At 40.3% G+C, this 26591-nt stretch overlaps 1 protein-coding gene across 7 annotated transcripts in view; it reads right to left on the bottom strand.

Annotated features, from left to right (window-relative positions):
• Nucleotides 1-26591, bottom strand: part of GNG12 (G protein subunit gamma 12) — a 203283-nt gene that overhangs the window by 103469 nt on the left and 73223 nt on the right. For 3 of the 7 annotated variants that reach the window (XM_039838543.1, XM_039838548.1, XM_039838547.1), the window contains exon 1: nt 8281-8414. The exons of 1 other annotated variant lie outside the window; for it this stretch is intronic. The gene's annotated coding sequence lies outside the window, so the exon portion shown is untranslated. Of the gene's footprint in view, nt 1-6751; nt 6843-8280; nt 8420-26591 lie in introns of those variants that run through there. 3 more of the 7 variants (XR_005647728.1, XM_039838544.1, XM_039838549.1) reach the window with 2 other exon arrangements.

Raw genomic sequence — 26591 nt, forward strand, 5'->3', positions numbered from 1 at the left:
GAGAGAGAGAACTATGTTTCTATATGCTGATAGAGATCTCCAGGACATATCGCTAATTCAAAAATGCAAGGCACAGAACAATATATATAATATACCATCTTTTGTGAAAGGAGGAAGAGTAAAAATGTATCTTCTTACACGATTGTATTTACAAGTTGCCACTTGTAGAGAGTGTGGGAAAAGCTTGAATGGGATAGGAGATTTCTCAGTGTTTACCTTTTTATATGGTTGTGAGGTATTTTGAGACCATATATAGTTCCTATTTTAAAAAATGAAGAAAAATTTAAAAAATAAGCCATTATTCACAGGAATATGAAGAACAAGACCAGAGCATCTTGGAAGACACAAAGCTAAGAAGGAGTTAAGCTCAGGAGTCTGGGAAATCTAAGTCGAGGTGGGTGAGTTCTCAAGTTGACATCAGCAGTCAGAGAAACCTCGGTCCAGAGTTCAGGAGCTGAGCACAGCAAGCCGGAGAGGTTGATCTCTGCCCTGTTTTGTCACCTGCTGGGTGTGCAAGTTCCTGAGCCCCCTGATATTTATTATAACCAGAAGAGAGTCAGAGAACTGTAGGTGAATGGGACGCACGAGGATTACTTCCCAGGCAGCATGCCAAGGGCATTTATTTGCTTTCTGGATTTAGACAGTTAATGGCTGAAGCATGTCACTCATCAAATATTTACGTTAAAAAAGAGAGCAAATCATGTGCCGGAAAATTCTGCTTAATTCAAGAGAGAAGTATTCCTGAAAAGTTCAGACTCCTGGAATTTTGTAAAATCAAATCATATTGTAAATGCAACAGGTAAGTTTGCTATCTAAAAAAATTCTGTAAAGAATTCTTGTTAGGAATTGTTATCTCCTGCTACTTCTGTTTTGGGAATCTGAGTATACCTGAAGAAGGCTGCATTTAACCAGATTAAATGTGAAAGACGTTTCTGTGCCTGTGGGCTTTTTCCACAAGGTGTAGCCTCTCCATAAAACAGCAGAAGGCCAAGGTCCTAAGTACAAATCTGGGCCTTTATCCTCGGAACCACTTAGCAGTTTGATCCAGTAAATATGGCTGATCCTACCTGGTGTGCAGATTCCCTGCCAAGATTGTAGCCAGAAAGAGGAAGTTAATTCAGAGAGCAGGCTTTCTAAAGGATCAACTTAAAAGAGAAAGTGTGCAAGAAGCGCCAGCTGGCACCAACAGGGACACACACAACTCCCTTTCTTAGTTTTTGGAAGCTTTAGCAACAAATTTCCCCATTTTTTACCCCCTAAACTAGAAATCTTTTTACTCAAGAAGCAGCTCTCAAAGGCTCCTGCAGTCACAGTCCTTTGCATCCTGTCCCCAAGGGGAGGCCCCACGGCTTGTCAATAAATAAGCCCCTTTGCACATTCCCAGGAGTCAGCACTGCGTTCCCGTCATCGGGTGGGCTGTAAAACTGGTGCGGGGAATCTGGCACGCATCAGGCAATACTGAGCATGTTGTTGGTGTTTGACTAACAGTAAACAATGTCAACAACACTCCAAGTGCTTTACCTGTCCCTTAGGTAATGATGAACAGAAGAGAAAGAAGAAGCCTGTCACAGGGAACATGTATCATTGAATGTGCATGTCCTAGCAGATACAATGAATTTTACTTTTTTCATTAAAAAAGAACACTTGGTTCATGCACTTGGCTAGCACACACTGCAGAGTGTGGTCTTATTCCTTCATTCTACTGGCATTAAGCACCTACAATGTGCCAGACTCTGCCAGCTCATGGCATTTATCGTGGCTGAAGGGGCTGTGAGAGGCAGAGATGCTACTGGCCTCATTGTGCCTTTCTGTGAGTTAGAAAAGGCAACCCCTCCTAGTGGACCTAACCTGGCAGGCTTGTTGGCGTCAGAAAGAGCACTTTCCTTCTGGCGGCAGCAATTCTAACCCAGGGCACATGGTTTTTTGAGCAGATTTGAGCCCCCACTTGTTTCCTTGGCCAGCAGTCTTATGCAGTGAATATGACCTAATCAAGAGTTCAAGGTAGCCTTGTCAAGAAATCATAATCCAGTCCTTCTTCTTGGCCAGACATCCAATCCCACCTGACAACTTGTCTGAGCAGCCAATCATGACCTTTTGTGAAGCCCTGTGGTGTGCCAGGCACAGTTTAATAACTCAAAAGGGTTTCAGTAGTCTAGGTACAGGACAGGTACCAAGCCTGCCAGTTTCAACTCTTTTCCAATTTGCCGGATATTCTGGCTGAATAAACTGGTGTGATGGTTTTTTAAAAATAAAGTTCTCACTAAGCCTCAAAGCCCAAGCAGCATTTGGATTTGGATTCCTCTTTCCATCTTTAGATTTACCTAGCTCACGCTGAGAGCTAAACTGTGTTGGTAGCTCCTCTGCAGTAACTTCTCCCTGAAAATCAGGCTATGTTTAAGGTGACTGTAAGCTTGGGGTCTTAGTTAAAGGGTCCCAGTGGGGGCTGAGGGTTTACTATCCAGTGCTCAGGGACATCTTGGCTGGTAGCATCTGCAGCAAAATAAAAGCCTGATTATTCTACATTGGCAAAGGTAGGATTCTACTCTCAATGGGCTCATGTTGGTTTGCACACAGCCATTTGAAATAAAGGCAACTCTCCATGCATAGAATGCAAGTGCAGAGACAAGTGATCCAGAGCCCACTCCACATTTGTGATGACGCCAACCCAAATTAAACCAAAACTTGCGCTTCTCATCTTGGTCAACCAAATGGGATCTTATGTCAATGATGTGACATTGACTGCAAGGGGAATGGTGGTCTGTTCCTTAAGAAAGCACACAGGATATAAAGCCTCTTGTACCTCTAGCCCCAAAGTCATCCGCTTACAACCAAGAACTTGTGAAAAATTACAAGATTCTTAGCAACTAATTCACTGAGGCAAACCTAAAAAAATTATTCTTTTAGCTATTAATTCTCCAGCAGAGTTAAAAGTATCAAAAGTCTTAAGAGTCTACAACACCCTGGTTTTTATTATACAGTAATCCTCTGAAATGTGGACCCATTAAAAGAAGACACAAATCCTCCTTGTCAGAGGATGGCAACCAGACACTCACAACTAAGCACTTTTACAATGCCCAATAAAACCTGACATGATAAACCAAACATTTAAGTGACACTAGAAATCATTTTCAAGAGACATGGCAATAAACAGAATAATCCAGCTAGAAGTAACCTTCAAGTGAAATCACCTCTGCTTTCTGCCCTGGATCCAAGCCACCTGCTCACTACTCTCCATTCGTTCTCAAGAAAGGAAAAGTGGGCGGGGCAGAAGATGTTGGTATGAGATGGTTTTAGAACAGAACTTAGCCAGGCCAGTTTCTTTATCTGTACTCTCAAGGTCCTCTTTGGGAGTCCAGGGATGGGAGGGCCGACTTCACAGATCACTTCAGGTCTGCTGGGTCTCTATGCAATTTTGGGAGCTTCAACTTCTTTGGCTGAAGAAGAGTGAATTCGATAAAAGGCACTGATAATTCTCCCTCATGTGGGTCATCTTAACCCTTAAAGGAGCCCTCTCTTCATGCTTCTCATTTTGGTTTATAGCTTCTAAATGGACTTCCTCCATAAAATCCCTTTCCCTCAACTTTTAGCTGGATGAACCTCCACTGCAGCTCTTAGCAGAGTACTTAGTGCAAGGAATGAGGAGTCAGAACAACTCTGGGGCAAATTCTGGTCTGACCACTTTAGGAACCTCAGCTTCCCCATCTGGACTGTTCTGAGGACTGAGCAAGAGCATGTTTGTAAAGGGCTTTGACTCAGGATGTAGAACAGCTCAATCAATGAAGTCACACAATTCTGCTGTATTTTATCTATTGAACTTTCCTGTTGAACTAAGTACACTTAAGTCTTCCTCATGACTGTTTTGCAGGCATCTGATGCACTGAAGGTGTTGGATGCACACAGCTTGCCAATGCAGGGCCTCAATCGGGAAAGGGACAACTTCTATAAATTCAAGGTTGATGGACTTGGTCTGTGTGCAGACCCTAATTTCAAACACCTCTACAATGATAAACCTGCAAACTTCTGAAAGAGCCTTTTACGGCTAAACAATCTCATTACCAAGGTTCTGACATTTAACTTAAGAACCTTCAACTGTTACACGGGCTGGTGTTTTTTCTAAAACAACAACAAAATCCTATGTGTAGCTAATAAACCAGAGTTTTTACCGAATAACTGTTACATAAATGGATTGTTTTTTATTATATACACATGCTCAGTGAAAAAAATTGAGATGCGGAGGAGAGAGAAAAGCATTATAATCCCATCATCCATTTTTTCTGTAGTTTCCTCTAGACTTTTTTTCTAGGCATAAACTTTTTTTAACCTAGTTATAATTGTAATGATGTGCTGCAACTATGCTAATTGCCCTTCCCCTACTTAACCTATTGTAACATAGACTTCGTGATTACTGATTTTTTAAAGTTTCTAATAAAGAAAGTAAGACTGGGATCTAGGAGAATTAATTTGTTGAACAAAGTAACATTGCAATCCATTCCACATTTAAAAGATGCAATGACAATTGCCTAATTATATTCTCTTACTTCATAAGCACTGCTTGGCAGGACTTCTTAAATTATTGAGCTTTTCTAGTTTTTTTGGGAAACGTTAAAATTTCATATAGTTGTTTTCTTGCTACAAAAATAATACATGCTCATTATATAACATTGAGGAAAATTTCAGTAAGTAATAATTTAACATTAATATTTATTGAACATAGCTATGTGCCAGGCACTGTTCTAAATGCTTTAGATTAACTAATTTATTCCTCTCAATACATAAGTGAAGCACAGAAATATCAAGTACTTGCCACACTCTACACACCTAGAAGCATGAGCCATGAATCCATCACTATGCTATGATCTAGGAGTTAAAAGATCAGTAATTTATTCAATCACGTCCTCCATTACTTCAGAGTATAATGTCACAGGCAAAAACAATTCGTAACAACACTGTACCCTTTACAGTTATTTAAAAATATTATAAAGCACCATCTTGGCATCTCTGTGGAACAATTAGTAAAATGAGAAATCATGAGCTATGATTCTAATCAGTCTAATCCTATGCGCCCGATGTGCATTAAAGAAAAACAACAGGTGCTTAAAAGGGTTTGTTTTTAAAGATGGAAACTTTTTAAAAATGTTGCAAATGATTCAATGATATGATGAGCAGATTTCCTGAATTAAGTGAACATCCATTCCCATAAAAGTTTGTAATCAATCATAAAGCTTTTACAAAACATTTATGAAACACTCCCAGTCAATCCTAAACAGTGCTTACGGCTTATCTGTTGGCATTGGACATCAGTACATGAAAAAATAAATACTGAATATCCTTGGGTCACATGTTTTCATACTTTAATTAAAAATGATACTTGGTTAAAAACAAATACTTCTGTTCTGGTTTAATTACCGACCCAAGGCTAACAAACATAACTATTTGAAATATAAATTCTCTTTAAATTTAAATATAATTAATGAAATGTTTCTGATTGCATGGTTTTAAAAAAATGTTAGAGAACATTTAGTGCCCTGACTATAACTTCAACACTAAAAACATATTTAAACTGTTAATCCATTATTCATAATTATTCATATATACTGCGGTAGAAACATAACACACATGTACACAAATATTTTACATATATCTATATATCTAGCTCTATCTATAAAATTAGGTGCCTTCTTTGGAATTTAAAATTGCACTATGTAGTGTTTCCAGAACATTCAAGCTGCCATCCCTAATTTATCCAATAGCCTCCTGCTAGAGTAAGCTAGATAAATAAAATATCCAATAATTTTGAACATTAACTGTGTGTCAGGTACAGTCAAAATGTTTTTCAAAGATTGTTTTATATTTTTATAAAAACCTAAGAGAAGAGACCACTATCATCCCCATTTTACAAATCAGACTGAAAGATATGAAATAACTAATACTCTCATCCAGATCTAACACCAAAACCCATACCACAAACCACTGTTAAACTGCTTTTATTCCAAATGAAGCCTCAGAAAAATTTTATTTGAATTCTACAATTTACCTCCCTAGATTAAGCTTAAGCTGACGTATAAAACTTAAAAAACAAAAAAAACGTACACCCAATAGAAATCCAAAACAATACATAACATAATTCTAAATTTGAATTTTTTCTTCTCTCAGAGAGAGGTTTTCAAATAAAACAAAACTAATCCGGTATTAGCTAACCATTTCCTCAAGTGTTTTCACTATGAAGCTCTTTACTGTCACAACTTGACAAACCACCCATGTCCTTCAACAAGTGACAACACAAGCCCAACACTGCAAATCTCATTGTTAGAGGGCTAGTTTTTTAAATGAGACTAGAGCTTGCTACACAGAACATTTTTATAATATTAATCTTTTCAGTCTCTTGTGAAACACAGATTCACATTTTTATGTGTTTCTACACAAATCTACATGCTGTCTGGATTCAACGCCAAGTGAATTATCTGCTTTAAACATAATAAAAACACAACTGCATTTTTATAAGGTCTAAAGGTGCAGTGATTAGATTGTTCAGCATTTTTCTGGACTTAAACCAGGGTTTTATGGGGCTAGTTAACTGTTACAAACTCAAAGGGACTAAACATTTGATCCAAAAGTCCTTTTATCACCGGTCTCTATAAAACGTTTGATTACTTTTATAAATTATGTGGTGTGTGAATCCTATGTTTGTTTATTGGAAAAGGGACTTGCTAATACAATTTGGTTTAAAAGAAAAGAAAAGAAAACAGCTTACTTGAATGTGATTGTTTTGGCAATAGTCGAACCCAACCCCGTCTCTCTAGCGCTGCCTGCCTTCCTGGTTCTCCTAGGTGAGGGCCGCCATCCTGTAATAATTTACACCGAGAGCTGAGAAGCACCAGCAATGGTGCAGTACGGTGACTAGAGCTTTAAAAAAAAAAGGGAGCGAACTCCGCTTTTAAAGTAGAGAACACAGATGCAGACCCTGTCTCTGACAACATCCGAAAGATTCATTATAGACAATCTATTCAGACGAAGCTACAACAGCCCCAGGAAATACAGTGTCCGAAAAGACAGCGGGGGGTTGGGGGGGAGGAGGGCTGGAAATAACTGATGGGAAGGAAGTTAATCATGTGAAGTTTCTCTAACTCCAAGTCTAATAAATCCCCGATTTGTTTCCAGTCGAAGCAGCCATTAAACGTGCCCTGACACGTGCGCGCAGGGGACCTCCTTTCTGTCTGGTTTTTGGCCATTTCCTTCTCTATGCACTTGTTTGTATACATACAACCACGCCTGGACAGGGATGACCATAAGATGACAACCCTCGTCAATTTCTTCATTTAGATTTCCAGTTGCCCAAAGTTTCACTCCACCGCAGTGATTTAACCAGAATCACCAGTTCCTTTTCGAAAGTTATGAATGGTTTAAGTTTACAAGACACAATCATAAGTCGAGGGACAAGTAAGTCAGTTTGGGGGGACTTTAGTGACAACGTTCGAAATTGTTAATGGATGATATGTTAAGTTAAAAAAAAAAAAAAAAAAAGGAAGTCACACTGATCCACGAAATAAGTGTCCCTGCAATACTTTCTAAAAATCACGCAAGACTCAGGTCTGAGTCTTGCCCTCCCCATATATCAATCACCTGCAAATAGTCTCCGAATCACTCCCCGTTCGGAGGTCCTTAGCCGGATGTGTGCTCTGGGTCATCCTCTCTGTGACACGCTATTTCCCCGCTCGACCCCAACGCCCAGCGGGTTCCAGGGCTGTGCACCCGCAGATCAGTCCCAAGAAAGAGCGGAAGAAAGTAGGGAAGAGGGGCGTGGCGCCCGGGAAGCCCCCAGAGGCCCTCCCTCCTGGGAAACCTGGCACCACCTCAAAGACGGGGCTGGGGACACGGGACCTTCCCAGCACCAACCGGGCGCGGGACGCACGACCACGAGCCGGCAAAGAAGCGGGGACATCTTTCCCCCGTCCCCCGCCCCAATCCTAAGGGCCGCGTCTCCAGCCCCAGCCCCAGCCCCGCGGGTCCCTGGCTTCCCGCGCCCTCCCGCCGCCGCCCGTCGGGGCGAGCGCGCCGTCTGTCCCGGGTCTCGGCGTCCCTTGCCCTCCCTCCCCCATCCCCTTCTCTGGAGCCTGGAGCCTCGACCAGTCCCCGCCCTCCGGGACACTCTTCCCTTCTTCCTTCCTTCCTCCGTTCCCTCCCTCCATCTCGCTTCCCAGCACCGGGAACTCGGAGGCGGCCCCCGAACTGGCCAGCCGACGCCGGGCGCTGCGCCTCTGTCCTTGCGGGGATCCGACTCACCTCCTGCGCCTGCCCCTCGGTGCTCACTAGTCCGCCCGTGCGCTGCCCCGCCGCCGCCGCCGGGGACTCGGTCTCTAAGGGCTCCTGGAGACGGCTCCGACCTCTCCTCCTCCACCTCCTACTCCTCTGGCTGCTCGGGCGCCGGCTCCGCCTCGCTCGAGGTAGGCGGGGCGGAAAGCCCGACGGGCGGGGCGGTGGCAGTGGCGGCCCAGACTCCTTCCTCCGGCTCTGGCCCTCCCTCTGGCCCAGACGCCCTGGCTGTTCCCGGGTTCGGTTGCCGAACCCGTGTCGCGCGCGTCCAAGCCGGCAGAGAGGGGAGGTCAGGAGCTGTGAAGCTCCGCAAAGGTTTGGCCGCCTTGGCCATCTCCATTTTTCCTTCCCCGAATTCACGGAGGCCCTGGAGTTCAAGGACTCTCGGACACCCCACTTCACGACCCTCCAGGGCGCTGCTATGACTCCTCGGAAGTTTCTTCGCGTGCAAACGCCTCGACAACCCTTATGCCAACAGTCCCCTGGGCCGCGAATAAGCGCGCTGCCAACCCCCTTACACCAAAGTTAGGCTCTGCTCCAGGAATTTCTTAAGAAAACAGTCACAGTAAAATTTAAAGGGCCCTGGGGCCACGGAGAGGTTTTGTTTCCCAGAAAGTGGAGATATACTTGCAGATTGTTGAATTTGAAGTACATTCGCCTATTATGAGCTTCCCTCCATCTCTCCCCCATGAAATTTGTGTTTCCGAATGCCCAGTACCTGGTAGAGTTCTGTGTAATGAATTAATTGGATTTGGTTGGTCTTTTCTGGATGGATTCAGGGTCAGGTAGTTTGAAGAGCCACTTCTGTTTCCACAGACTTCAAACTATACATACGAGCATTCAAGGAACATTCATTGAGCACCTGCTATGTGCCACACATTGCACCAAAGGTGATGAGAAAGACACCAAGATGAATCAGGGGGCAGACCTCTCAAAAAGCCCAGAAAGAATCCAGAAAGAGTCAAAAAGATGGATGTTCAGAAGTCTTACCACTTAGCTGACATATTCCTAAATATCTGCTTTCTTGTTTTACAAGGTGGAGATAAAAGAGAAGGTGAGGCCAAAGTAGGTCACTTAGAACCAGCGTGGGCAGAGTCCATACTTGAATTCTAAGAGCACTGATGAGGGAGGGATATTTGTGTGTCGAGTTTCACCAACTGAGAAATGAGAGAAGCTAAGAGCCGAGGACTACAGTAAGGACATATCTTCACTCTTACTTTCTTCCTGACCCTTATTCAAGTAGCACTCTGGGTGAAATCATTTGACCAGGCTGCAGAAGGAATGCTGCAGGTAGAGGAAGTCTGTGCTTGGATGCTTTGCCCCAGGAGTGTGGTCATAGTAACGTATGGATGGCAGTACTTGTCCAGTGCAAGCCACAGCCTGCCAGGGGAGCCCTTTATTTCCTGCTCTGTACAGTGGTAGGAAATGCTTGATTGATTTACAGACACTGACAGTTCCAAGGATACACCCTATGCAAAACAGCGTGATGCCAATAGGGACTGAGACTGTCACACACTGGAGTTTGTATCTTTTGGCCACAGACTATAGAATCAACTCCTACAGCCCTACCAGTAATTTCCATTTTGAGGGCACTTTATAATTTAGTAAATGCTTTAATGTACACAGTCTCATTCATCTCTTGCAAAAACCTAAAAAAAGGAGGCATCCAAAACTTAAATGGCTTTCCGAAGTTTTTCTAATTCAGTGCTATTCAAAATGTGGTTCATAGAATAGTGACAGTCTGGGATCTGTTACCCATCTCTAACGCAATAAGCATAGAAATTAAAGATGAGCACGTAGAAACTTTTATAGCAATTTGACTGAGTAATTTTCTGCCTGTTGAATCTAATAACTAAAAATATGGCCTTGTGTTTTGTATGTCTTTTATTTCATTTTTCTCATTATTCATTTAGTATCTATCGTGTCGTAGAAAAGCATCAGCCTGCAACAGATTGAAAATGAAATGCCATAGATAGTTTGAGAAGCACTGATCTGGTTAGTAACAAGGCAGGAATAATAAAAGCTAACACTTCCACGGCAAATGTTACTTTAAATACTTTGCATATATTACTTCTTTTAATCCTCCTAACAGCCCTAGCAGGTATGCACAGGGAAGTTAAGTCATGTAGTCCAAAAGTGGCAGAGCCAGAATTTAAACTCAAAGCATCTGGCTCCAGACTTTGTGCTTTTACTGATGGCCCTGGATCCAGTGTTCTTTCTACTCTGCTGATATGTACAAACTTCAGCCATTCACATTTCTTCATTATATCACTGTACCTCCTATATGCTTTTTCAATTTATATTTTTGATTGACTTACTTTTGTTATTTCTTTTGTTTATTAACCTTGCTATTAGTAATTCCACCCCTGAAATCTTGAGTTTGATAGGCAAGCATCTATATCTTACCCTAGATCACATTAAAATACATACCTAACTCCAGCAAAGCTGTCAGTGATCTGCCCTATCCGCTCCAACCCTTTTCCAGTTTTGTGTACATTGGCTTCAGGTGTGCTTTCATTCCCACCATGGGCACCTGCATCTCCTTATCAGAGTACCACTCTCAGCTGCAGGATTTGCTTTGCCTGTGCATGGGGCAGCTGAAAGTGCCTAGGAATTAATGTGCTTCTGCCCCTGGCCCAGCCTTTAATCAGTGACTGAAGAGTATGAAGATATAAATATTCCAGTTCTTTTGCCCCCAGTTGGGATAACTTCAGGGTAGATCTCTTCTATAGAGCTCCCTATGAGATTGGACCAAATTCTCTCTCTTCCCCTATGGAACTTTTTGATATCACATTGTTTTTAAAATTATTATTATATAGAGAGGTAATATTGGTTAACAACATATAAGTTTCAGGTGTACAACATTATAATTCAATGACTGTGTACACCATAGCATGCTCACCACCAAATGTCTAGTTACCATCCATCACAGTATATTCGACCCCCTTTGTCCATCCTTGCTTGCCTTTCTTATCTTTCCAGGTCCCACTTTCCACTCCTCTATCAGTGTTTTTTAGGAACACTTCCTAATCAGGCCCAACTATGTGATTTGCAGAGCCCAATAAAAGATTTAAGTTTATAAATTATTAAGAATTTCAAGAGAGTTAAATCAAGTATGGGGCCCTGTGCAGTTGCACAGGTGTGTGTGCGACTCTACTGCTTGCATATTACTGAGGCTGGCCTGGATGCTAATGAGTCATTTTTACTTGAGTCTTCACATCAGGGTCTGCTTCTGGGGAATCTCAAGTTAAGATAACAACTACTAAAGTAAAATCCAGCCCATCCGAGAACTACCAAATCATCTTGTGTAACACACTGGTGTTCAGCATCCCACAATTTGGGAGGCTGCTCCTAGTAGGAGAATGGGTTTTATCAAGTTGTGTGTAAAAAGATCTTTATCCATAGAAAGAGGTATAGCAGTTGAGAATGGTTTAGTTTAACAAGATGACGACACAGGAAACCTGGGTTTAGTCCCAATTCTGAGTGATGTGCACAAGGTATGGATTTGGGTGGAATCTTAGTTTGAGTTACTTGGAAACACACCTTGCATGAAGAAAGCTTATTGGTGAGTGGTTAAAAAGATATATCTGAAAGGTAGTGAGACTGTCAGCATTGGGTAGAGGGAGAAGCTGCCACTCAACATGGTTCCAGCTGGGCCTATAGCCCAGGGGGGAACTGAAGTTGGTGGCTCTTCAGAGTTGGACTAAATTGAGTTCAATGGACTGGGCTTTTGTATCTCCATATCCTGCATTCCTGGGAAGAGATATAGCCATGGGCAAAGCAGATCCACTGACGGACACAGCTGGGAGTGGTCAGGAACCAATATTCCCAGCAGCCCCCGAATAAATGTATCAACCCTGAACAGAGGAGAATCTCCCCAGTATATACTTTAGATGGGTTCTCTCTGAAAGCTCACCTGGGCTTACAGTCAACCATAACGGGAATACTCAACCCAGCCCAGGAGGGCCTGACTCCTTGGTCTTTCATGTAGCACCTGGGCAATTCTTGGCTGCACTTTACCTTCCTCATACTATGAGCCTATTTAATTTTCTATTGTTTACTTTCCTGAGACGTCTTTTAAACATTTTTCCTTCCTTCTTTTGTGTGTCTGGCCCAACTGTTTTCTTACCCTGCCCCCCACATGGCACTCAAGAAAAAACAAACCAATAAAGCAGTACCCTGCGAAAGAGTGGCACTGTAATAAAGTAAAATAGTATGCATTATGAGATGAAGCCTTTGGCATAAAGTCCTGACTTTGCCACTAAAAAGCTCTGTGAATTTGGGGCAGTCACTTAGCCTTACCAGGCCTTTGCTTGTCTTTAAAATAAAGAGATTGTAAGAGAATGGTCCCTAAGTCTGAATTCTATGGAAATTACAGTTTTTAAAAAGATGTTTTTTCCTGCTGTATAAGCCCTTATGACGCAAGCAAGAGAAATGGTTATATAATTCAGGACGACTGATTTTTAAAATTAGTTGCAGTTTATATGTGAACCTCTATGCCTTGAACTTCTATTCAACATTCAATAAGAATACCCTAATTAAAGCATCGGTAAGAAAGAGATGCATGAAATAACATGAAAAACAGGACCAATCAGTCAAATTGTCAGTGACCAGGTCGCCACAGATTTCAGAGCAATTTTTCTGGGATATCAGCTTTGCTTCTTAAGGATTTTTGTTGATCTTGTTGCACATGGCCACACTCTTTGTCTGAACCTGCCCTAGAAGTTATGGAGAGCTATCTTCTTTTCAATAGGTTACCTGGGTAAGTGTTTTACAAACTGGTTTTTCTGCTCAGTCAGAGGCTGCCATATTCCCATGTAAAAGTTAGGTCAGGAAGAAGCACCCACATCTTGGAAATTCCGAAGTAACTTGTTGAAACATGTATCACCGCAGGCAGGAGCTATGACCAAGACTGTAGCTGCAGATCAGTAGGCAATTTGACACAGTTCCATCTTCAAATAGGTGGGAGCCTTCAGAGGCCTGGGTGGGACTGGCCCAAAATTGAGTCACTAACTCACGTTAGTTAATTACTAACTTAATGTGAGCTTTCTAGGGCCTTCTAATTCTAGAGGGCTGATGTCCCCAGACACTGTTATCTAAAGATCAAATATATGGCTCTAGAGTTAGTAAATTTCCCATCATTGGAGGGGTTCAACCAGTGGTCAGCTAGGAAGTGGAGAGGTAGAGGATATCGGGGGTAACAACCCAAATGTCTACAAGAGTAAATACAGTACCTCCATATAAAGCACCCTGTGAAAAGATGTAGATCTAAATATATTCACACGACAAGATGCCCTGAATATATTTTTGAACATAGAAAGCAGGTTATAGAAGAACATGTATAGAATTTCCCACTTGTCTACAAAAAAAGCATATGCACACACACAGACACAAATGCCTGTATGTCTGCAGTGATTTTGGAAAATGTTAACAGTGATTTTCTCAGGATGTTGGGATTTTGGGTAACCTATGCTTTTTTATACTCATGAAATTTTTTTTACAGTGAATGTATAACTTTATTATGAATAATATGTTTTTTTCACATTAAAAATATCTCCTTTTTTTTTTTCATATTATAAAAAGGAAAAGGCATTATTAAGACCAGGGGTTGGCAAACTACAGCCAGAGGGTCAGAACACCAACCATCTGTTTTAGAAATAAAGTTTTATTGGAACACAACCACTTCCATTCATTTATCTATTGTGTCTGGCTGTTTTTGCTTTACAATGATTGAGTCGAATAGTTGTGATGGAGACCTTATGGCCTGCAAAGCCTAAAATATGTATCTGCCTTGTTAAAGAAAAAATGTGGCAACCCTGATATGGACAATTAGACTAGAAAACTTTTTCAGTATGGCAAATTGCAACCTAGATATTACTAATTCTTCAGATTTCAATGTATCTGAATTTTCTATTTTAAAAAAATGGTCTACATATTTGAAAGTACCTCCCAATTCTGAGTAGTGATTATAACAATAGAGCAAAGTAACAATAGCAGCATTTGGATAGTTAATGTCTATATATTCTCCTTCCTCCTGCCCCTCTTTCTCTTATTCTTTTACTCCTAGTCCCCTTTTTCTCTGCCTAGTTCTCCTGCTCCTCCTCCTTTTTCCGCTGTACTTCTTCCTTCTCGTCTTCACAATGAGGTAAGGTCACCAGCATATTCTTTGTTTTGCCCCCAAATGCTATTCTACTTGAGAGAGGGCCAAGTGGAAGACAGGTTCCTCTCTCCTTCAGGCTTGGGTCTCTCCAAGATAGAATGATGAGGAAGTCCCAGATGAAGTAAATCATCCCTGGACAGGAGAGGTGAGGTCCCAAAGCCAGAGGAGCTGTGGAGGAAAAGAGGGTGTCAGGCTCTAGGGGGAAAGCCTGGGAACTAGATAAGACAAATTCTCTCTTCCTTCATTCCTCATTCTCACTTTCCTCCAGTTTTCCTTAAAGCTTTCCCTCCCTCACAATCCATCTGGCTTTCAGGTACACAGAGAAGATTTGGGATTTTTCTCCTTCACTGTCAGTGGTACCCAGCATCAATGCTCTCACAGAAACCACGCAGGCAAGGTTAACTAATGCCAGTCCGCATGGTGCCAGGCCCTTGCTCATTTCCAGAACTTGACCAGAAGAGCTGGATGTTGGCCCTGATGTGGAATTCACTCAGATGTTAAGTAATTAAGTGGTTCAACAGAAACATTCTCTTTGTCAACCACTCACCTCAGATCTTCCCTGAAGAAAATATAAAGTCTCAACAGCGTCATAAACAGAAGCAGCCTGGTAGATGATGTTTAGATTATTGGTCCATTTATAGCCTATGCTATAGACACAGTCAACTATGTGGACCTGTGAGTTAAGTTGTGATGGGAATTGAAAGTATTTTCTCTGGCACTCTGATAACAGACCTATTAATTTCATTTAGCTCTATAGTCTGGTGAGAATGGAAAATACCAAGCCTGCAACCTCTGTGACTCTAATTTACACTGCAAAGTTCTCAAATTATCTAAAGTGTTCTTTTAGAGTGCAAGGGAATCTCAGGAAATATGATTAAAACGCTTTTTTTTTTTTTTTTTTTTAGTATTCCAGTAGTACCCTAGAATTATTGAGGTAATAGAGTAATACCAACAATAACCTAAATCCTGGCATTGTTGTTGGTATTACTCTATCATCTTAGTATTTTTAAAAATAAAAATACAAACTATTTCTATCTTGAGACTACCCTGAGAGTTACATACTACGTTAAAATTTTAAATGTAAAATAGATGCTTTATTTTAAAGAGCATTCTGACCACATTCCTCTCCTGTTTAAACCCTTTCCAGGTATCTTACTGTTTTCATCCTCGTTCCAGGGTTGTTACTAGGAAGGTTGAGCATCTTTTCTTATATTAGTGTGGTCCCAGTACCAATTTGGGCATGGATCTACGTCCAGCAGCCTCTAATGGATTGTGCTGGATATTTCTGTTTTCACATAAATAGCCCTGAGCTTTATTCTGAAATATAGTTAAATTACTTGGAAACAGATTTATTCTTTTAGATCTTGCTTTTAAGATTTATTCAGCAGAATTGGAGCAGTTATCACTCTAGGGCTAATTCCATGCCTCTCCAGCCCCCTTCCCCCCCACCGCACCCCACCCATTGAAGCAAGACCTGTATGTCCATTCAAGGCTCCATAAATCTTGAGGTTTTCCAGTCTGGTGAGAAGAGGCATCATTCTAGGCCCCATATGAACATCAGGCACTGTTACCCTCTAATCCTGACAGATGCTTCTTTCTCTAGACTTGGGTAGCTGCTTCACCTGCCTGAGCTCATCATTACTCATCATAGTTATCATAGGCATTATCATGATCAAGGGGGAGCTTCTGCTAGTCTTTGATTTCCCTTTCTGTTCAGCTCTTTTCTCTTTGGTTCTCTGTCCTGTGGATCCCAGGAGCCTTAGTCTCCCTGAACTCTTATCCCCATCTCCTCAACACAAGGAGCCGATGAGGCTCTTCCTGAATCCCCCCATTCTCTGTGGTAGCCTGAAAACTCTCTCAGGGCAGTAAGCTGGAGGGCTGGTAGGACTTATTTTATTTGTTTTCCATCTCTCAGGGATCACTATCCTTTTGTCAACTGATGTACAGTGTTTTGCGAAATGTCATTTCATATATTTTGTCTGTTTTTAGGTTGTTTGAGATAAGAGGAGGAAAAAAAAAACAGTTCCTTTACTCCTTCTTGACTGTAAGCAGCAGTCTCCCCTATTACTCTAAATCGTATATTCTTCTTTTCCACTTATCATTGCTTAGTGTTATTTCGTACATTTATTATTATTTTTAAATTGTCTGTTTTCTTCATCAGGCTGTATGCCCTATGAGGGCACTTACTATGTCTGTTGTATCTTCAGCTCTTATAACATTGCCTGACAAATAGTAGTTCTCATTAGATATTAAACGAATGAATGAATAAATGAATGAGTGAATGAGTGAATGAATAAAATCTAGACCAGGGCCAGAATATGAGAGGCTTTGAATGCCAAATCAGGAAAGTGAACAAATTTTGCTAAGAGCTGAGGCTCCTATTCTGAGCCTAGAAGGACATAGGTCAAATTCTATTCATTTGCAATTTAAAGACTGTGGGACTCAATGTTAGAAACTTCACTCAAACTACACTGCCTGTAAATTTGCCAAAGCTCTTGGTGGATTAGGTCATATTTTTGGAATCTGCTTGGAATTTAGAGACCTGGCAGCAATAATAAATCTTGCCTTTGACCCTGCCTCTTAATCTGATTGGCAATAAGCCCTTTACAAATATTAATTATGTCTCACAATGGGGTTGCCACTCTGACCTCTTTTCTTAGCCTGGTAACACTGGGACCAGTGTTCAGCACTCCTGTCCCATAATAGCAAGCTCACTCCTCCTTCCTAAAAGAGAAAGGTTAAGGTACCATCTTTACCAACGCCCTTAAATTAATTAGTGTCATAATGATGAATTTACAATTGAGTAATTTTTATAAAAACCTCATGTGATAATTGCAAAAGGCTCTCCACTGGTCTTTCTGACTCTAGTCTTCAAGATAGTTCACTGGGGTACAGTATAAAAATATTAGAAATCATAGCTACATTTATTTTGTATCTTTTCCTTTTGTTAGTATGGTAGTTCAGGTATATAATATATAAATAAAAACACCTATTCTGGGGCTGCATGCTCTAAGTCTTTCCCGAGGAAATTCGCAATAAAAAATGTTTAGCAATCACAGATCTAGTCTCTCTCCCAACCCCCGCTAAGCGAGGCCAGATCACTCTTCCTAGAAGTTGCTTCTACTTGTGCCCTTTTCCTTTGCCAAAACAAACAACAAAATGAAACCCCAAATCTTCTAAGTTTTCAGAATAAGAAAATAGCTTTTACAAGTAAGCTGAAGTTGAAAAGAAGGGCGTTTTTCTATGCAGACACAATATTCAGTCCACAACTCTTAATAAGCCCACATTTGTATAACACATTGTACTTTCACAATGCACTGAATTCTGCCTACGGGCTTTCTGGATTCATAAGAACATGTGTCTGCTCTGATCCAAGATTTGTATATATTTAGTTCTACTCTGCAAAGCCTGTTAGCCCCACTTAGAAACTAAATTTTGGATCCAGAACAATATTTTAAGGCCAACAATATTTCCTTAGGCTCCATCAGTACATGTTAACAGACAGAATTACTGAAGAGATGATGAAAATAAAGAACTTTACACATGCTAAGTTATTTCCTGTAAAGGCAGTTTATAGAAATAGCAATCGAGTGAAAACCAAACTACAACACACTGTGTGTGTGTGTGTGTGTGTGTGTGTGTGTGTGTGTGTGTGTGTGTGTCTGCGTGTGCGTACATGCACGGGTGTGTATACGTGTGTGGACAAGAGGTACTAAGGCACCAGACAAATGAGTGAAGAAGCTATTGTAGAAGAGGAACCGCTGGCCATGGCCAGATACAATATGCGTCAGGTGAATTAGAAATGAGCTGTCCACTTAGGATGCTTCCTTATGTTGGCTATTATAAATAACGCTGCAATGAACAGGGGGTTGGGACACTGAGTAAAAAGGGTGAAGTGATTAAGAAGTACAAATTGGCAGTTACAAAATAGTCACGGGATGTAAAGTACAGCATAGGGAATATAGTCAATAATATTGTAATAAATGTATGCTGCCAGGTGGGTACTAGACTTAAGAAGGGATCACTTTGTAAGTTATATAAATGTCAACCACTATGCTGTATACCTGAAACTAATATAATATTGTATGCCAACTGTAATTGCAAAAAATTTTTTTTGTTTAAAACAGGTTTTTTGTTTTGTTTTTAATATTTTATTTATTTTTTATTTTTCAATTATAGTTGAATTGTGAATAAAACAGTGACACCTATTTAACTCAGGTGCAGAGGCTTCAGCTAACCATATTTCTTAACTTAGTTTTTAACTTACCTTCATTATTAATCTGTAGAAGGACTTTCTCTTGTTTGATTGTATTTTCATTCATACCTTTTTACCCTATTCCTACTCCCTCCATAGACAAATATTATAGTTCTGATGTGTATCTTTTTGTTTGTGTCTTTCTAAAATATATATTGTTATTTTAATGTTATATTAAGGATATAGTATACTCCTCATTTGTGAAAAATATAAATTTTTCAAATAAATATTATGGTAGTCCGTATTTTTATCCAACATTGCATCACTTGTTATAATTTTTTCCTCTAAGAGATATACATTCTAATGATATCTTGTTACTGACAATTATTTTTGTCTTCTTAGCATTAAAAAAAAAATAACCTCTTTTATTCTCTGAATGCATCTTTTCTCATCTCCTCCCCTGCATACACACTTTATTTTTTTAATAGTAAATGTCTGACTACATGAATGCAATATCTTTTCATCTCTTTGAGAGTATTATTTATATATTTTTGGAGAGATATTTTTCTGTTATTTTCATTTTCCCCGTTGTTTCCTTTGAGTTTCTTTTCTTTCTACTTTCAGAACAAATTCCGTTTCCTTATTTTTAATCTGTGTCTTTTGTGTTCACAGCTTTCCTCAAACGTCTGCTGATCCTTGGCTGATTCTGATTGGAGCCTCCGAGTGTGTGTGCAGGGCTTACTGAGTGATGGGAGTAGGTGATGTGGCAGAGATTTGGCTCTTTGTCTGCCTGCCGACTTCTATTGATTTCTATAGGTCTCTTCTCTGGGGCTAGTCAGATATATCAGAAAAGAAGTCAGATACTCTACTTAGGGTGGGGAAGGTTTAAGTCTGGCTGTCTGCATTCTAGCAGCCTGGAAGTCCCATCATAGTTTTTTTGTTTTGTTTTTTAAATCGAGATTTTTCAGTTAATCTTGTTTTTTGAGTACTCGGTACTCAGCTGTGGCTCATGGCCATACTCTCTGGATGCCTGATCATCTATTCATTCAACAAATATTTATCTAGTATCTTTTTAGCACTTTGTGCCAGGCATAATTCTAGGTGCCTGGGGATCTACCAGTAATCCAAACAGATGAAAATTCTGCCCACACAGAGTTTACATTCTAAGAGGAAAACATCTTCAGTCTTCTGCCAGAGTGAGGGAGGCAGGCGGCTGGCTGCAAATGGCGGTGCCAGGGGTTTGGAGGTCTAACTGCTACTTATAAAGACTCTCAACCATTCCTCCTATTTTAGCCCCACCTCACATCCCCATCTTTAAAAGCACTTGCTTGGTACCTCTGATTCCAGAACTTCTCTGGGTTAGAGTGAAAGGAACCAGCTTGCTTTAAGTTAGCATTCCCTCGACCTTTTGTGGACATTTGAAATTCAGCTTCCCTAGTTCTGCTAAGTTGGTTGCCTTGCACTTATTCACCTACTTTCTATTTCTGATCTGCTTTAGTTATCTTTCCCATTTCCCTGTTCTTATATCTTATACCTTTTTATTTTTCATTTAATATTATTTTAGTGGGATTTGGGGGAAGAATAGAGATAATTTTGTGTTCAGTCAACTATGTTTATTGATGTACTAGTAAATCTCTATATGGGCACAAAATTGCTTGCTTGATAGGTAAAAAAGATGCCAGCCTAGATGGTGGTGGTTATCAGGCTGTGATTTTCTGAAAGTCACATCTCTGTGAAGCTGTATTGCTTGAATTTAGAATGAGATCACATAAAAGGTAGATAAAGCTTCAATGTTTCTAGACTTCTATTATCATGGTTCATTTTCTTTCTCTTTTTCTCTCTCTTGGACCTTAAAACATGTTCTATTTCACTGTCTCCTCCCTTGAATCATATTTTTCTTTTAATATTATTATTGACCTTCACATTTTCCTTGCGTTGATGTCCATGATGAGAAATTATTTTGGACTATGTTCCTAGTCATCACATACATATATTGTGATACGGTAAAATAGTGTTTTTTTTTTCAACAGAAATATAGGACAACTAGTAGCTAACATTTATTAAGCACTTACTATATGTAAGACACAGTCCTAAGATGTTTATATTTATTATCTTATGAAATTCTATCATCTCCCTATGAAGTAGGTATTATTATCAATTCACTTTATGAAAGAGGTATCAGATCCTATCATCTTATTTTGTAAATGCAAGACTAAGAGAGATTAAAAACTTGCCTAAAGTCTTACAGCAAATAAGTAAAGTTTTAAAATATTCATGAAATGAATCTGATTTATATATTATCAAAGTCACACATATTCCTTGTTAGACATTCAAGCAGTGTTTTAGTGCCCCAAACCTCCATCACTCCCTGCTGAGGGAGCTACATATCTAAGGATCAATAGTCAATTAGAAAGCAGAACCATATTTATTTGATACAATAGCAGGGATGTCTGGTTAACTGTGCTGGAGGGTTGGGTCTGGAAGCCAACATAGGGTTTCCTGCTTCCTCAAATGGAGACTGGCTGACTCCAGAAGGGTGAGACCTATGCATCAGGTCCTAATCCACTCACCTAACTCGCTGTGCAGGAGAGAAGGGCTGGCTGCTTCAGCTTCACCTTGCAGACCAAAAAGCTGGACAGAGAGCACAAGTATTGCTAAGTCTTCCTCCAAGAGACAGCTGTGCCCAGGGTGTGGTTTCCATAAAGGGATAGGAAGGAAAGACAGGCCCATGAAGTAGAAGAGGAAGCAGGTAACAGACCTCACATCCATTAAGAAATGGCACAATTCAAATTAGGCTCCCACCTTTCAGGTCCGTGATTGCTTGCTCCCTCCTTGGGGGAACTGTGAGGGGGCTTAGAGAAGGGCTGGAAGTGTGGGTAGGGATGTTCTCTCTCCTGGAAGCTGGGAAGATGTGTTCTCTTTTCTGTGAATTGTGGTGGAAGTATAGGAAGAAGAAAAACAAATTGCCTTCTTAACATTTTTGTGTAGTGGAAGTAAAACATTGCTTGTAGTAGTTTCTTCTATTTTATAATTTAAATCAATGCTGATTGCAACCCACTCAATGGGTTTCTTGACTCACTAATGGGTTGGGACCCTCAACTTGAAAACATTGTTCTGGGAGGTTTGTGACATAATTTTGGAGGAAAGAACTGCTCCTGTTTGTAAAACAGTTAGGTGGACCCTTTGGTTATACAAGAAGCAAGCATTAGGGACTAATTGAATGGGAGTGTCTGACAAAGACATGCAATTTGGCACAACTTCAAAGAATAATACAATTAAAAATATATGATACATATGAGTAGAGAGATTATTAATACCTAATAATGTTGAACATCTTTTCACGTGCTTTTCCATTTGTCTTTTTCAAGCTGCTATGCCAAAATAACATGGGCTGGGTGGCTTAAATAACAAACATTTATTTCTCACTGTTCTGGAGACTGGAAGGCTGAGATCAGGGTGCCAGCGTGGTCAAGTTCTTGGTGAAGGTACTCTTCCTGGTGTACAGATGACTATCTGCTTGTATCCTCATGTGGCAGACAGAGAGGAAGGGCTAGGTCTCTTCCTCTTCTTATAAGGACACTAATTTTATCACTGGAGAAACTCATGGCCTAATTATCCCCTAAAGGGCCCACCTCTTAATACCATCACATTGGTCATGAAGATTTAACATACGAATTTGAGAGTGACAAAAACATACAGTCCATAGCACCATCTGTACATCCTCTTTGGTTAAATGACAATAGCATTTTAATAAACCATGTGCTAAAAAGTAGTAGAGTATTATTATTACCAACAATGGCAGTAATACAGGTCATAATAGTAAGGTTTTCAATCTATTTTTTTTTTTTATCTCTTATGCATAAAACTCTGTGTTAGGCAACAGGATACAAAGGTTAACTAAACAGTATGGCTCTTCCCTGCGTGGAACTTATAATCATGAGGTGAGTGAGGAATTGGAAAACTTTTTTTTTTTAAACAAATACACATACGTATAAGTATAAAAAGTGTTGTGCCCTAAACGGAAAATAGTGTCATAAAAAAGAATACTGGAGACTTAACATTGAGAGTCAAATATTTCCACCTCAAACCTGAAAAATGAATAGGTGATATTTAAGTACTACAGGGCCAAGAGCAACTTAGCCCACGAGAAGAGCATGTGTTGAAGACCCCGAGGCAGGAAAGAACTTGAGATGTTGTATAAACCCAACATCTAGCTAGTGTAGCAGGAATGCACAGCAACAGCAGAAGAGTGATGTGAGATGAGTTTAGCAATATGGGCAGAAACCAGATAAGAAGCCAGGACAGCAGCTACAAGGCTACTGTAAAAGTCCAAGCAAGAGACAGTGGTTTGAACCAATGTTGTAAACAAGAGAATGGAGAGAGAGAGGCGGATAGTCTTGAAGAATATTTTGGAGATAGAATTGACAAAGCATGGTGAGGGGCAATATGGTAGGGGTGGGGTGGGCAGGTGAGGAAGAAGGAGTGTCGAAAATAACTCCCACGTTGTTTGATTGAACAAATAGGTTAGTGGGGGTGACTTTACCAAGATGGTAAAAACAAGAGGAAGATTCAATTTGCATGGGGGGTGGTAGGCAGTAGTCATGTTATTTTTAGATGTATGTAAATTATGAGGACCTATGTGTGTCTACAAAAATAATGTCTATTTAATGGTGCAGTACATAGAAGGGACCTACAAATGAGACTGAAAGAATCGAGGCTAAAAGAAAACAACTCGAGTTCAAAATACATCATCTTTCCCTTTGCTTTTAGAAAATTTTTTTTTTCATGGAGATTTTAAATAGTATGGGCAGGTGTCCACCAGATGGCAATATTTCTTTATAAAAGCCCAGATTTAGACCCCATACCTTCTCAGCTACATCAAGATGGATCCTTGAGGGGCACACAGCCAAGGTCGTCAGAATTGTCGGAACTACAGCCAGCCTGCTGACTTCGTTATGTGCACAGGCAGCAGCAGTTTCATGAGCAAGATCCTTTTGCAGCCTCTTATAAGAAGACAAAGGTATATGCATGCATGTTTGGGATCTGGGTACTTATATCCTAAAAAGTCCCTTAATCCAAAGTGTTCTCAGTGTGAGCACATGAGTAACACTGGGAGCTTCACATAACCTTTCAGAGCCTCTTTCTTCATCTGTAGAATGGTCAGCATATTAGTACTTCATGGGGTTAGCACAACTCTGAAATTAGATAATGCATGCCTATAAGATGCCTAGCCCAGTCCTGGTACAAAATAAGCACTTAATACATGGTAGCCTTCATTATCATTTTATCCCCACAATGACCCTTATCCTCACTCTCCTTCCCTCAAAGCTTTACCCTATGCCAGCCTTGGTTGTGGGCAGCCTTCCAGACATGACCTCACAATCGAAGCACTTGAGTCACGACAAAATGACAGACTCCCTTCCAGGTCCTCTTAAGCCTTGGCTCGTGGCAGGCCCTCCTCTTTGATAATCCTTCCTTCCAACTGCATTTTCAGAAAGATGGAGCCCTTCTGCAATTGATTTGTTTGATTGGATGGGCAAGCTATGAAGAGAGAGAAGAAGTGCCTGAATGAAACACAAATGCCAGAAAATCAGCTTCTTACTAACACACTGCATTGAATTCAATCATTCTCTGTTTAGTTGCCTTTCCTAAGCTACTGAAAGATGTACAATTGCTATCTGCAGACTTATAATTATATATTCCCAGCCTGCCAGGTGGGATAGATTCAAGTGCTCATTTTGTTGGGAGGCTGATACAATATGAATGAAGCTCAGATTTGTCTTGAGAAGAAGCTGGCTTGATGCTAGTGCCTGTAGTTCAGCCACAGGGAATATTTTTACAGCTGGGATTATCCAGCTCCTCCTACTCTATTTATCTTCCTTCTTTCCTAGTAGCTCAGTCCACCAGATGCTTCATTTCCCTAAAATATTTGGATGCTTTAAAAACATGTTTTCAGAATGCTATTAATTATTACTATATTATCCAGTAATGTTTTATAGGTGTTTTCAGCTTCTTTTTATTTCATGTAGGGTTTTGGGGGGAGGTGCATAATGAGGGCATAGTGAGAAGAGGACAGGAAATGTACCTTTGTTATTGAAGGAAGGAAAATGTTTTTTGGTCTTTAAATTGTATTGCAGATAGCAAAACAAATTTTCATGTGTTTAGTCCATATAAATGATTGCTAAATTGGCAGGGTGTGGCCACATGGAGTGTAGGTTCTTATACTTCCTCATATGTATACAGTGCAGAGTACTTCATCGGCTTCTTTTTTTTTGTAATATTTTTTATTTTTCAATTATAGTTGTAATAGAATATTATATTAGTTTCAAGTGTACGGCATAGTGATCAAAGATCTGTATAACTCACAAAGTGATCACTCCAATAAATCTAGTACCCCCTCCCCCATACATACTTATTACAATATTATTGACTGTGTTCTTTTTGTAATACTTTGTATCTCCATGACTATTTTGTAACTACCCATTTGTACTTCTTAATCCCTTTCCTCTTTTTCACTGACCCCGCCCCCAACCTCCCTCCCATCTGGTGACCCTCAGAATGTTCTTCATATCTATGAGTTTTTAAATTTTGTTCTTTAGATTCCACTTGTATGTGAAATCATATGCCATTTGTCTTTCTCTGACTTACTCCATTCAGTACAATACCCTCTAGGTCCATCACGCAATATCTTTTTCCATCCCTTTACTTTTAGTCAGTGTATGTCTTTTAATCTGAAGTGAGTCTCTTGTAGGCAACATATGTAAGGGTCTTGTTTTCTTATCCATTCAGCCACCCTATCTTTTGATTGGAGCATTGAATTCTTTTTCATTTGAAGAACTCGTTGATAGATATGTAGTTATCGCCATTCTTTATTCATATTTTTGATACACATTTTTTCTTCTTCTTAAAGAAGTCCTTCCAACATTTCCTATAATACTAGCTTGGTGGTGATAAATCCCTTTAGCTTTTTCTTGTCTATAAAGCTTTTTATCTGTCCTTCAACTCTGCATGATAGCTTTGCTGGCTAAAGTAATCTTGGTGGTTCCCATGGCTTCTTATGTGAATCTTATTTGTAAGCATGGGCTATTTTTCACATTTTCTTCAACTGATATTCAGGAAGATTAGGCAACCTGGTTCATTCAACATATATTTATTGAAAGTGTTCTATGTTTCAGGCAATGTTGTAAGCAATGAACAAAAGTCCTGCACTCATTCAGTTTACATTCTAGGGGAAACACACACATAGGTAAAATATATAACATGCCAGATAGTGATGAGCAATATGGAGAAAATAAAATGTGGAATGAAGAAGGAGGATTGTGCGTGGGTGTGTGTTTGGGGTGGTGGTGGTGGTGGTACAATTTTAAACATGGTAGTGAAAGAGTGCCTAGTTGAGAAGATGACATTTTGATAAAGATGTGAAAAGGTAAGGGAGAAAGCCAGGAAAACTAGAGGAAAAACAGGAGTCAAGTGCAATTGCAAAAACTTGGAGAAGAAACCATGCCAGAGCAGAGTGAATGAACAAGAGAGAGCCAGGAAATAAGGTTTGGAGAAGTTAGAAGGAAATTCTGTGAGGATCTGTGGGCCATCACAAGGTTTCGAGGAGGGGTACATGATCTGATTTAGATTTTTAAAGGATTACTTAAGGCATTGTGCTGAAATTCGAATGTAGGGGTGCAAGGGCAGAGATAGGGAAATCTGGGGGCTGTTAAAATAGCCCAGGAGAGATGAGGTTGGCTTGGACCAAGGTGGCAGTGGTGGAGGTATGAGAAGTGGTCAGATGTGGAGCCAACAGGATTTGCCAATGGATTAACTGTGGGGTGTGAGAAAAAGACAGAAATCAAAAGTGACACCAAGGTTGGTGGAAGGATGGAGTAGCCATTGCCTAAAAAGTGATTGTGGGGCCCACTTGACAGAGGGAAGATG

This window comes from Pteropus medius, unplaced genomic scaffold, assembly GCF_902729225.1.
Source record: "Pteropus medius unplaced genomic scaffold, Ma_sr-lr_union100, whole genome shotgun sequence".
Classification (NCBI taxonomy): Eukaryota; Metazoa; Chordata; class Mammalia; order Chiroptera; family Pteropodidae; genus Pteropus; species Pteropus medius.